A 12216-nucleotide genomic window follows, 5' to 3' on the forward strand; every position below is an offset into this window, starting at 1 on the left:
TAAAAACCCGAAAAACCGAATCAAACTGAAAACCAACTAAATCGCCAAAAAATCGATACTTTTTGTTTGTTTTGATTTTGGTTTTGAATTTAAAAAACCGATCAAATTTGGTTTGGTTTTGGTTTTAATCAGAAAAAAACGGAAAAACCGAACCAAACCGACTATAGGAGTAGCTATTTCAAATTTATTATTATACCTATATATATGTATATTTTGATACAAAGTTTCAAAATTTTAATGGTAAATGTTAATAGTTTGCACTTTTAGTATAGTTCTTTACCTTTACATTCTAGTTTTATTTGGTAGTTTTCTTTTGTTAAGTGTAAGAATCCATTTCGTGTTAAAAATAATATATTTTTAATTGAGTCCTTAAATTATTCATCACTATTTGATTCAATTATCATCAATATATCTTGGTAAATAATAGATTTCTCAAAGGGCAATTCATTTGATAGTGTTACGTTGAAAATGTGATCGCCGGAATAAGGTTTTGGTAGTGTATGTCTTATATTTAAGAAAAAAAACCGACAAATAACCGAATAAACCGACAAAACCAACATAACCCGACATAACCCGAATCGAGAAAAAACCGAATTAATTGGTTTGGTTTGGTTCTAATATTTGAAAAACCGACTTACTTGGTTTGGTTTCTTTTAAGGGAAAAACCGATCCAAATCGAACCATGAACACCCATAGTTGTTATATCTTTAAAGAATGGATTCTTTGGGTTAAAAGAATTAAAGGGAGCGGATCAGTAATGGCAGGCTATGGGTGGGTTAGTGTTTAGGGCTAGATTTTAAGTTGAGCCAATGAAAATATAATACCTGGATTAAAAAAATTAAAAATAGAAGGATGTTAGAAATAAGGAGCCAAAAGTGAAACGGTAAATGCTTTTTTATTCGAAAAGATGGAAGGAGGGGTTTATTGTACCAAATTCGATACTTCAGGGGTACTTTAGATCCTTTTCTGAATATTTAAGGCCCCGAAAATAAGAAGGGTTACTATATTATTATATAATATATACTCCATAATTTATATTATATAATTATTAATAAAAGATTTTAAATTTTAGTAATTTTTAACATTTGGTAAACGTAAGATTGAGTGAATTAATTGGATAAATTTTTCTCACTAAATTAAATAATATATTTACCTGCTCATCAATTTTATTTTTCTTCCTTTATGTATAGTCTTTTTTCATGGTTCTCATGATTTTACTTTCTAATTTCAACTCAAATTCTCTAAATTAACTTTTCTTTTTTGTCACATTTGATTTATCCACACACCAGAAAATAAGTTCTTTTGTATCTCATCTTTTTTAACTAAGAAATTTCCAAGACAAATGTCGCAAAGTTCAAAACACAATAGATAATGGGCTCACCCTTTACCATTTTCACTTAAGGGAAGAATTCAATACCATAGACGTGCGTCTAACTCATACGTCACGAGTGCCGTAAACCCTAGGTAAGCCCCCGCCTTAGGCCCCACATATTTAACATAAAAGGGCCTAAGTACCCTTGAAGTATTGAATTTGGTACAATAAAGTCCTCCTTCCACCTTTTTTAATAAAAAAGCATTTACTGTTTAATTTTTAGCTCATCTATGTCCTTATTTCTAACCGTCTTCTATTTAAAAAAATTAATTCACGTGTTATATTTTTATTGGTTGAACTAAAAATATAGCCCTAAACACTAACCCACTCGTAACCCGCTCATTACCTACCTATAACGACCCGACCGGTCATTTTGAGCTTTCGCACTTTGATCGCCAGTTCCCGGGCATGACTTGCCCCGTGTAATGTATTATGACTGATGTAGACCGTTGGTTTTGGTTTTCAGGAAAATCGGGATGAATTTGAAGGAACAGTCTCAGTTGAAAGCTTTGAATTTGAAAGGTTTGACCAAGGGTTGACTTATTTGTATATGAGCTCGGATCAGAATTTTTATGATTTGGTTAGCTTCGTGGAGTGATTTATGACTTAGGGGCGCGATCGGAATGCATTTTGGAAGTCCGTGGAAGGATTTGGTTTGAATTGGCAAAGTTAGTATTTTGGCTAATTCCAGTTGATAGGTGAGATTTTGATCCTAGAGTCGGAATGGAATTCCGAGAGTTGCTGTAGCTTCGTTATGTGATTTGGGATGTGTGTGCAAAATTTCAGGTCATTTGGACGTGGTTTGGTTGGGTTTTTGATCAAAAGCGTATTTCGGAAGTTTTTGGAAAACTTAGGCTTGAATTCGATGTGAATTGATGGTTTTGGTGTTGTTTGAGGTGTTTTGATGATTGGAACAAGTTTGAATGATGTTTTAGGATGTGTTGGTTCTTTTGGTTGAGGTCCCGGGGGCCTATTTCGGATCGCTATCGGGAAGTTTCGAACTTTGAAGAATTGCAGAAAATGCAGCAGCAGGTGCAGGCAAATTTTGGCCTTCGCGATCGCGGGAGGTCCCTCGCGATCGCGTAGAAGGAAGTTGGGGGTCCCTGAGTTTGTGCTTCGTGTTCGCATCTGATGGCTCGCATTCGCGGAGGCTCCTTGAGGTTGTGCTTCGCGTTCGCGTGATGGATGTCGCGTTCGCATAGTGGAGATTGGCGCGTGAAGGTCCCAGAGCCATTGCTCTTCGCGTTCGCGTATGTGGTACCGCGTTCGCGTAGGTTCAGAGGCCCAAAGCATCGTGTTCGCGAAGGGTTATTTTTGGTCAAGGAAAGATTGTGCATCGCGAACGCGGGGGCTAGACCGCATTTGCATAGAAGGGATTCCAGAAGCTGAGCAGAAGGTTTTTAAACATTTCATTAAGTCATTTTTCCATCATTGTTGAGTATTTGGAGAGCTCTTTGGGAGAAATTGAAGAGGGATTCAAGGAGGATTGATTGGAGGTAAGTTTTATGAACCAAAAACGTGATTATATTGTGAAATTAACCTAGAAATTCATGGAAATTTAGCTAAAAATGGAAGAACTAGGGCTTGGGATTTTGAGATTTTGAATTGGGATTTGAAGGGCCATTTGAGGTCGGATTTGAGAGTTTTTGATATGTATGGACTCGTGGAAGGATAAGGAACCCGTTATGTGAAAANAGGGCCGGAGATATGTACGCCACGAGATGGCTTGATATTGCGCTTGGGCCGTCAGGGGCCCCTCCCGGAGTCTGCACACCCCCAGTGAGCGCCGTCGACGATAAATGGATCGGGCTGCACGCCGCAGCGGTACTGGTACTGTTCTATGTGTTTGCTTTATTTCATTTGTCTGTCGTTATCTGTTGTCTGTGCTACTTCATGCAATACCTACCTGATTGTCTGGCATTATTTGAAAAACTGAGTGTTGTGCCCAAGGGGCGGATTTTTGTGCTTATCTGCACTATTGTTTTGTATTCAATTGCGTATCGCTGAAAAAGTTGTTTCCAAAAGATGTTTAAACTGAGCCAAGATGTTTTTATTAGGATTTCACAGCTTCACTGTTTTCTAAAAAGGGTTTTACACTGCTCTATACAGCATGACGGTTTGTTTTACGTGATTTCTTACTGCTCAGTTATTATTTACCTTTATTACTCACTGAGTTGGAGTACTCACTTTACTCCCTGCACCTCGTGTACAGATGCAGGTATTTATTCAGCCGGTAGCGGGTTTTGGCTGACTGGAGGCAGAGCTATAGGAGTTTAGCGAGGTGACTGCCAGCGTTCGCATCACCGCTTCTCTCTCTCTATTGTTCATTATTCCTGTTCAGTGTATTTTTAGACCTTGTAGTTGTATTTACACTCTTATAGATGCTCGTGACTTGTGACACCCCGATTAGGGCTGTGTTGGGTTGTACTTCCGCTAATTAATATTATTAAATCATATTTAGACTGTTTATTCATGTTTAACTATTTTTGAAAAGGCGATATGGGTTAGTTGGCTGGCCTTGTCTTCATGAGAGGCGCCATCACGACCAGAGCGGGTATTTGGGTCGTGACAAGTTGGTATCAGAGCCTAGGTTACATAAGTCTCACGAGTCATGAGCAGGTTTTGTAGAGTCTCGCGGATCGGTAAGGAGACGTCTGTATTTATCCTCAAGAGGCTGCAGAACCTTTAGGAAAACTTCGCATTCTTGAATTCTTATCGTGCGTCCTTGATTCAGCTTGGAAAGTAACTCTTGAAATTTCTTCCACGTGTTCGCATGTGCGCATGAGCGCTCAGTATCAGATATGCCATGACGGCTTGTGATTCCCCGATCGAGGGGTGAGATGTAATCTCCGTGAGTTTATGTTGGGCCATTCTGGAGGACTTGAGGCCGGATCTTTGCCTATGGCTTGAGCACCGAGGTGCTGATTGTGTGAGCAAATGTTTTGAACTTATATGTTCGGTATTGTCCCTATTAGTGGAAGTGACGGCTGGATAGCTATGTGATGAGTATGTTAGTACTGCGAGATGTATCTATGTGACTTGGAAGTGACAAGGAAGGTCTGCTGGATGATAGAAGAACTATTAGGTGTTTGAATTCCATCGTGATTCGAGGTATAGCCCCGAATTATGGGCGTGTGAAGGATCTTTTCATGTTTTCCAGTTGAGAGTGAAGTAAATTTTATGTTGCGGTATGAGTTCAGACTCAGGAAGACTAAGTGACTGCGTACAGTTATGGCGGTGGAAGGTATGCAGAAAGGTTAACTGAAGGCAAAGCAGGTGGGTTATCTCCTACGAAGAGTTCTGGGGTTGTGTGACCCTTATGTGATTGTTAGAAGATCTCATGTGCAAGTGAAACATAAGTGTTAGAATTTGTAATTGTGGGTCGCTTAATAGAGTGGGCTTAACTGTTGCGAGATTTGCAAAAGATTTAAAGTACTAGATGATTTGTGTTTACACAAGCTTACAAAGGATTTGAGTTTAATCTCACTATGGTATTGTGGCATCAATAGAGTATAAGTGTTACGAGTTGTTGAGGGTATTCTATCTATGGCTTCGAGCCAAGTGGGGGAGTTTGCTATTGATTAGTTGATTGCTCGGTTATGTGCTATGTTTGTTCCGATTTGAGGCGTGTGGTGAATCAGTTTTGGTTGCGGAGATTGAGCCCGAGGATGGCTCGAGCAAAGGAAATTTTTGACTAAGGAAAGGTTATGTGCTGCAGTGTCAGAAGTGCCGATGAGGCGCTGGTTGTTCGGTTCTGTTGATCGGGCTAAGTGCAGTATGAATAGAGTGAATGACTCTCGAAAATGGTTCTAATGTGTTCAAGATGCTTCATATAGCAATTGGGTATCTCAAAGTCATATGTGTAGTTAGAAACTGTGTTTTCATTGGAAGAGGTCCAGATTTGTGGTATTTCTATGTTAATTATGGGATTTTATGTACCAGTATCAGGAAAGTAAAGGTAACGGATTTAGATTCGCAAGAAGTTCTGCAGAGTAAAGTATTCTGGAAATTGGTGTTTCGGGGAATATTTAAGGGAGTATTCAGCGATTTATGGGTTTCGGACAATGTGGTTTTATGCTTGGGTCTCGTGTGGTAAGCCTGGGTTGAGGATTTGTGGCGCTACAGCAAGGGGAAATATCAAGTTGAAGATGAATCCGAAGGAAATTTAGATAGATGGGGTAGCCTGATAGTAGACCGGATCGGCATGGTAAGGATATGATTAATTCTTTGTGTGTGTTCGAGGTAATGAGTTCGTACAAGTTTTTGCAGCAATGCTCTTGGATTTCGACGGCTTGCTTAGCTTGGTCTAGTTAGAAGGATTCAGTCCTGACAGTTTAGTTTGTGCAAATGGAATTGGGAGAGTTCTTGTTGGGTTTTACCGTGGTTTGGAGATGTATATTTTCTATGGGCGTGCGGAGCATGGGATGTACAGTGATTTTTCTTCTAGATGGGACCAATGGAAAGTTCTTGACTAGTTGAGTGCGTAGATGTCTGTGGCTCGGAAGGGAGATAAAGTTTTTATGTTATCCTCAGAGGGTATGGTATATGCGGTATGTTGTGGAGGATCGAGACTTGCGTGTGTTAGGCTATAGTTCAGTCCTGAAAGGGAGTTCATAAGACTCTTGAGCAGCGGGTAGCCTCAGATAGTTAAGGGAATGATATTTCTAATTGGAAGTGATTTGACGATAGTATATGTTCAAAAAAAGGGTAATGTGATTAAGTTGATGGCACTTCGGTAATATTGCAGCACTTTCTTGTTAGATCGACTGGTGATGTTCGGGTTTGCTTGGTGGCACAGGGAAATTTTAGAGTATCTATCGTGGGATTATGGGGTATTTAAGGTGGTATGCTTTCGGACTGCGAAATTGGGATTCAGGTACGATGATTCGTGTGCTACATGGAGTTGGAGACTGGGAGTTCTCATGTGCAGGCTATGTTGTGGTTGTGGATCGTGTGTATCGGCACCGTTTAGTGGCTATCAGTATTTGGAGGCTCGAGTGGATCTTTCTTTGCTGATATGTTAGATTTTGGATGTGATGTTGGAGTTCAGACTGGTTGTCTCAGTGTTGGGTTATTCTGGACTATTACGCTATGGGCTATGCCGAAAATGCCACGGGTTGAGTGGCGAGGTGCGTTGGATTATGTTCTAGTAGAGTGGGTTATATTTCAAAGACCCAGCGGATGGCTGGGAAGGACTGTTTTTTTTTTCTTAATTAGGCCTTCGTGACGGATGTCAGTGCAGAAATTTCTACCATCGATTCAGTTCCAGTGTTGAAGGACCTTCGGATGTGTTTCTTGTGGCCGGGCATGTCGCCGGGCGAGGTTGTGGATTTCGGTATTGATTTGGTGCCGGGCACCGTATTGTACGGCTCCGGCAGAAGTTATAGTAGTGGAAGGAGCAGCTTCAGGCTTCCTTGATAATGAGTTCGTTGGCAAGCCAATGTGGATGCGTGTTCTAGCTTGGGTCGGCTTGGGTGGCCCCAAATCGTATTGTTGAGGGATAGGTTGATTCGATCGTTATTGAGCTTGTTGGCGATCTGGGGAAATCTATGAGTGGCCTTCCTGTGTTGCGAGACGTTATGATTTGTTGGTTATGGGCACAAATGGTGCGGTTCTATTGGGGTTCTTAGTGGAAGTCGAGCGGGAAGAGTGATTGGGTGTTGCTCGATGGGTGGCGTATCGGTTATGTCCTATCGGGTTTGCGTGGTATATGTTACTTGTTTCACCGAGGGTGTAATGATTCGCTTTGGTTTCAGGCATCAAATTGTGCGTGGTTGTCAATTTCGGGCATAGTGACTTGAGGTGTCTCATGTGGAGCAGTGTTTGGGTAGGATCGTGCATTGCAGCGAGGCTATGTGGAGATATGACCTTGCGGGTTAGATTCGTGTGTTCTATTCTATGATGTGAGACGGGTTCTCAACCTTGTGTTGTGGTGGTACAGGTGAGCTTGTGGTACAGCTCTTTCATTTGAACCATTTTCATGATTTGAGTGTGTTCGGACCGTTGCATATTGGTGCGCGTATTATGCTAGTTGTAGCTTAGGCCTCTATTGACATGTCATGTCACCAGAGTGGTGTGTTGGATTAGAGGAGATCGTTGGGATCATTTATGAATACGAAAGGATTCGATTTCAGCATGTCGGAAGGGTAAGATCGAGGTTCGGCTCGAAAATTTGCTATGGTATTGCCAGAGGAGAAGCGGCTTCATGAATGGTTGATCTGAGAAATGGTTATGGTTTATTGCGTGTTGCATTGATCGTTGGCAGTATATGAAAGTGTTGGAATGAGACTTAGTTGATAAGAGTTTTTTTATCGGTATTTGGGTGTTATGTACAATTGCTGTGAATAGAAGTTATTGCTACGAGCGTTAAAGTTGTGTGGTTTATCATCTAATTGCACCTGAGGTTGCAGGTATGGGTTATTACAGCTGGTTCGGGCTTATTCAGAGTATAGATGTGAGATTTTGGTCTTGTGGATGATATCGGTAGTGGAAATGTGGTTCTATGATTTACGGGCTAGATTGGATTGTGTAATTTCAGCTACTACGTGTATTCGGACCTATACGAGATAGGGTGACGAGGGATCACCCCCGGGTATATGCATGGTAAGGTTATTCAGCTATTGGTTGGTTTTTAAAACAACTTTGAGTACGTTCGAGGACGAACATGTGTTTAAGTGGGGGAGGATGTAACGACCCGACCGGTCGTTTTGTTGATCGCCAGTTCCCGGGCATGACTTGCCCCGTGTAATGTATTATGACTGATGTAGACCGTTGGTTTTGGTTTTCAGGAAAATCGGGATGAATTTGAAGGAACAGTCTCAGTTGAAAGCTTTGAATTTGAAAGGTTTGACCAAGGGTTGACTTATTTGTATTTGAGCTCGAATCGGAATTTTTATGATTTGTCTAGCTTCGTGGGGTGATTTATGACTTAGGGGCGCGATCGGAATGCATTTTGGAAGTCCGTGGAGGGATTTGGCTTGAATTGGCAAAGTTAGTATTTTGGCGAATTCCGGTTGATAGGTGGGATTTTGATCCGAGAGTCGGAATGGAATTCCAAGAGTTGTTGTAGCTTCGTTATGTGATTTGGGATGTGTGTGCAAAATTTCAGGTCATTTGGACGTGGTTTGGTTGGGTTTTTGATCAAAAGCGTGTTTCGAAAGTTTTTGGAAAACTTAGGCTTGAATTCGATGTGAATTGATGGTTTTGGTGTTGTTTGAGGTTTTTTGATGATTGGAACAAGTTTGGATGATGTTTTAGGATGTGTTGGTGCTTTTGGTTGAGGTCCCGGGGGCCTCGCGGTGATTTCGGATGGCTATCGGGAAGTTTCGAACTTTGAAGAATTGCAGAAAATGTAGCAGCAGGTGCAGGCAAATTTTGGCCTTCGCGATCGCGGGAGGTCCCTCGCGATCGCGTAGAAGGAAGTTGGGGGTCCCTGAGTTTATGCTTCGCGTTCGCATCTGATGGCTCGCGTTCGCGGAGGGTCCTTGAGGTTGTGCTTCGCGTTCGCGTGATGGATGTCGCGTTCGCATAGTGGAGATTGGCGCGTGAAGGTCCCAGAGCCATTGCTCTTCGCGTTCGCGTATGTGGTACCGCGTTTGCATAGGTTCAGAGTCCCAAAGCATCGCGTTCGCGGGTGTGCGTTCGTGTTCGCGAAGGGTTATTTTTGGTCAAGGAAAGATTGTGCATCGCGAACGCGGGGGCTGGACCGCATTTGCATAGAAGGGATTCCAGAAGCTGAGCAGAAGGTTTTTAAACATTTCATTAAGTCATTTTTCCATCATTGTTGAGTATTTGGAGAGCTCTTTGGGAGAAATTGAAGAGGGATTCAAGGAGGATTGATTGGAGGTAAGTTTTATGAACCAAAAACGTGATTATATTGTGAAATTAACCTAGAAATTCATGGAAATTTAGCTAAAAATGGAAGAACTAGGGCTTGGGATTTTGAGATTTTGAATTGGGATTTGAAGGGCCATTTGAGGTCGGATTTGAGAGTTTTTGATATGTATGGACTCGTGGAAGGATAAGGAACCCGTGATGTGAAAATTTCTGAGTTTCGAGAAGTGGGCCCGGGGCTCGGGTTTTGCTAATTTCGGGATTTGTGCCCGTTATTGATTGTTTTCGCTTGGGCTTTGTTCCCTTTGCATATTGTGATGTATTCGTTCTGATTTTGGTAAATTCGACGCGCGTGGAGGCCAATTTGAGGGGCAAAGGCGCCGCGAGCTAGAGATTTTACCGGTTCGAGGTGAGTAATGATTGTAAATGATAGCCTGAGGGTTTGAAACCCCGGATTGCACGTCATAGTGCTATATTGAGGTGAGACACGCGCTGGATGATGAGCGTGGGGTCTTTTACTACTGGGGATTGTGACTTGGTCCATCCCGATTGATGATTTTATCACATATTTGATTGAAATTTCTTTGTTATCATCATGATTTGGGCTGATTGCCATATTTGGGCTTCGTGCTAATTATTTGAACCCCTTCGGGGATGGTTGTTGATATTTCCTCACTGTTTTGATATTATACTTGAACTCAGCCATGTATTTTCCACTGTTTTCAAAACTCAGCCAAGTTTATTTTACTATAACACTTGAAATGATATTTCCAACAATATTTTGGGGCTGAGCGTCAGGTTTTACTGTTGCCCAAGGGGCTTATGTGATTTCTGACTGAGTAAGGCCGAGGGCCTGTGTTGTGAGGATACTTGTGGATCGGGCTGCACGCCGCAACAGTGAGATACTGATTTGATTATGAGGCCGAGGGCCGGAGATATGTACGCCACGAGATGGCTTGATATTGCGCTTGGGCCGTCAGGGGCCCCTCCCGGAGTCTGCACACCCCCAGTGAGCGCCGTCGACGATAAATGGATCGGGCTGCACGCCGCAGCGGTACTGGTACTGTTCTATGTGTTTGCTTTATTTCATTTGTCTGTCGTTATCTGTTGTCTGTGCTACTTCATGCAATACCTACCTGATTGTCTGGCATTATTTGAAAAACTGAGTGTTGTGCCCAAGGGGCGGATTTTTGTGCTTATCTGCACTATTGTTTTGTATTCAATTGCGTATCGCTGAAAAAGTTGTTTCCAAAAGATGTTTAAACTGAGCCAAGATGTTTTTATTAGGATTTCACAGCTTCACTGTTTTCTAAAAAGGGTTTTACACTGCTCTATACAGCATGACGGTTTGTTTTACGTGATTTCTTACTGCTCAGTTATTATTTACCTTTATTACTCACTGAGTTGGAGTACTCACTTTACTCCCTGCACCTCGTGTACAGATGCAGGTATTTATTCAGCCGGTAGCGGGTTTTGGCTGACTGGAGGCAGAGCTATAGGAGTTTAGCGAGGTGACTGCCAGCGTTCGCATCACCGCTTCTCTCTCTCTATTGTTCATTATTCCTGTTCAGTGTATTTTTAGACCTTGTAGTTGTATTTACACTCTTATAGATGCTCGTGACTTGTGACACCCCGATTAGGGCTGTGTTGGGTTGTACTTCCGCTAATTAATATTATTAAATCATATTTAGACTGCTTATTCATGTTTAACTATTTTTGAAAACGCGATATGGGTTAGTTGGCTGGCCTTGTCTTCACGAGAGGCGCCATCACGACCAGAGCGGGGATTTGGGTCGTGACACTACCCGCCCCCTTTAATTCATTTTAGCCCAAAGAATCCATTCTTTAAAGACACAACAAAGTCTTCTTCTTCTTCTTCCTCTTTTCATTGGGGTTCTTCAAATTCTCCATCTCCCATCTCCAGTCGCTGAACTTTGTATTGACGAGAGACAAAGAATTGCTTCTAATGGTATTATAGTGGTCAGGCAAACTTCTTAAGCTTTTGATGCATGACATACTTGTCCGTTGTGTAATACTGAACTTTGTAAGGTATTTGTAATGCAATATAAAAATATTACATCCTCAATCCACGGATGGTACAACAAAGAAAACTTTGAATGGAAAAATAAGAATCACCACACGCTACTTGTGGCTTGACAAAGGGAGACTTGTGGATGCGCTTTATAAAGCTGTACATGTTACACTGTCAAGTTGTCCATTGAGTTGCCCGTTGCCGCACATGGAAAGAACTGTGCCTGAAGTTCTAAGGAAAATGGTCCGAAAGTACAGTAGTAAAAGACCTGATGTTATTTTCATTGCCTTCGAAAATCCTGTTGTGACGACCCAACCCGTCGTCACGTGTGTTACTGCCCCGTTTTCCCCAATTTCTATTTCTTTATGCTTCATTATCAGTGTTTGGTGTGAATGAATTGATTTGGATTGGTCCTAGAAGGAAATGAGACACTTAGTCTCTTTAAGGAAGGTTTGTTTTGGAAAAGTCAACCGGACGTTGACTTATTTGTTAGAGGGTTCGGATATGAATTCCGATGATTCAGTTAGCTTCGAGGGCTGATTTGTGGCTTAGGAGTGTGATCGGAATTGATTTTGGAGGTCCGGGGTAGAATTAGGCTTGAATTGGCGAAGTTAGTATTTTGGCGAATTCCGGTTGATAGGTGAGAATTTGATCCGAGGGTCGGAATGGAATTCCGAGAGTTGCAGTAGCTTCGTTAGGTGATTTGGGATGTGTGTGCAAAATTTCAGTTGATTCGGAGGTGTTTTGGTTGGGTTTTTGATCGAATGCAAGTTTCGGAAGATTTGGATGAACTTAGGCCTGAATTTGATGTAATTTGATGGTTAAGGTGTTATTTGTGGTGTTTTGATGATTCGAGAAAGTTTGAATAAGGTGTTGGATCATGTTTGTGTTTTCGGTTGAGGTCCCGGGGGCCTCGGGGTGTTTTCGGGTGGCTAACGGGGAGTTTTTGACTTGTAATGTTGCAGAACCTGTGCTGCTT

Source organism: Nicotiana attenuata, unplaced genomic scaffold (genome assembly GCF_001879085.1).
Source record: "Nicotiana attenuata strain UT unplaced genomic scaffold, NIATTr2, whole genome shotgun sequence".
Lineage (NCBI taxonomy): Eukaryota > Viridiplantae > Streptophyta > Magnoliopsida > Solanales > Solanaceae > Nicotiana > Nicotiana attenuata.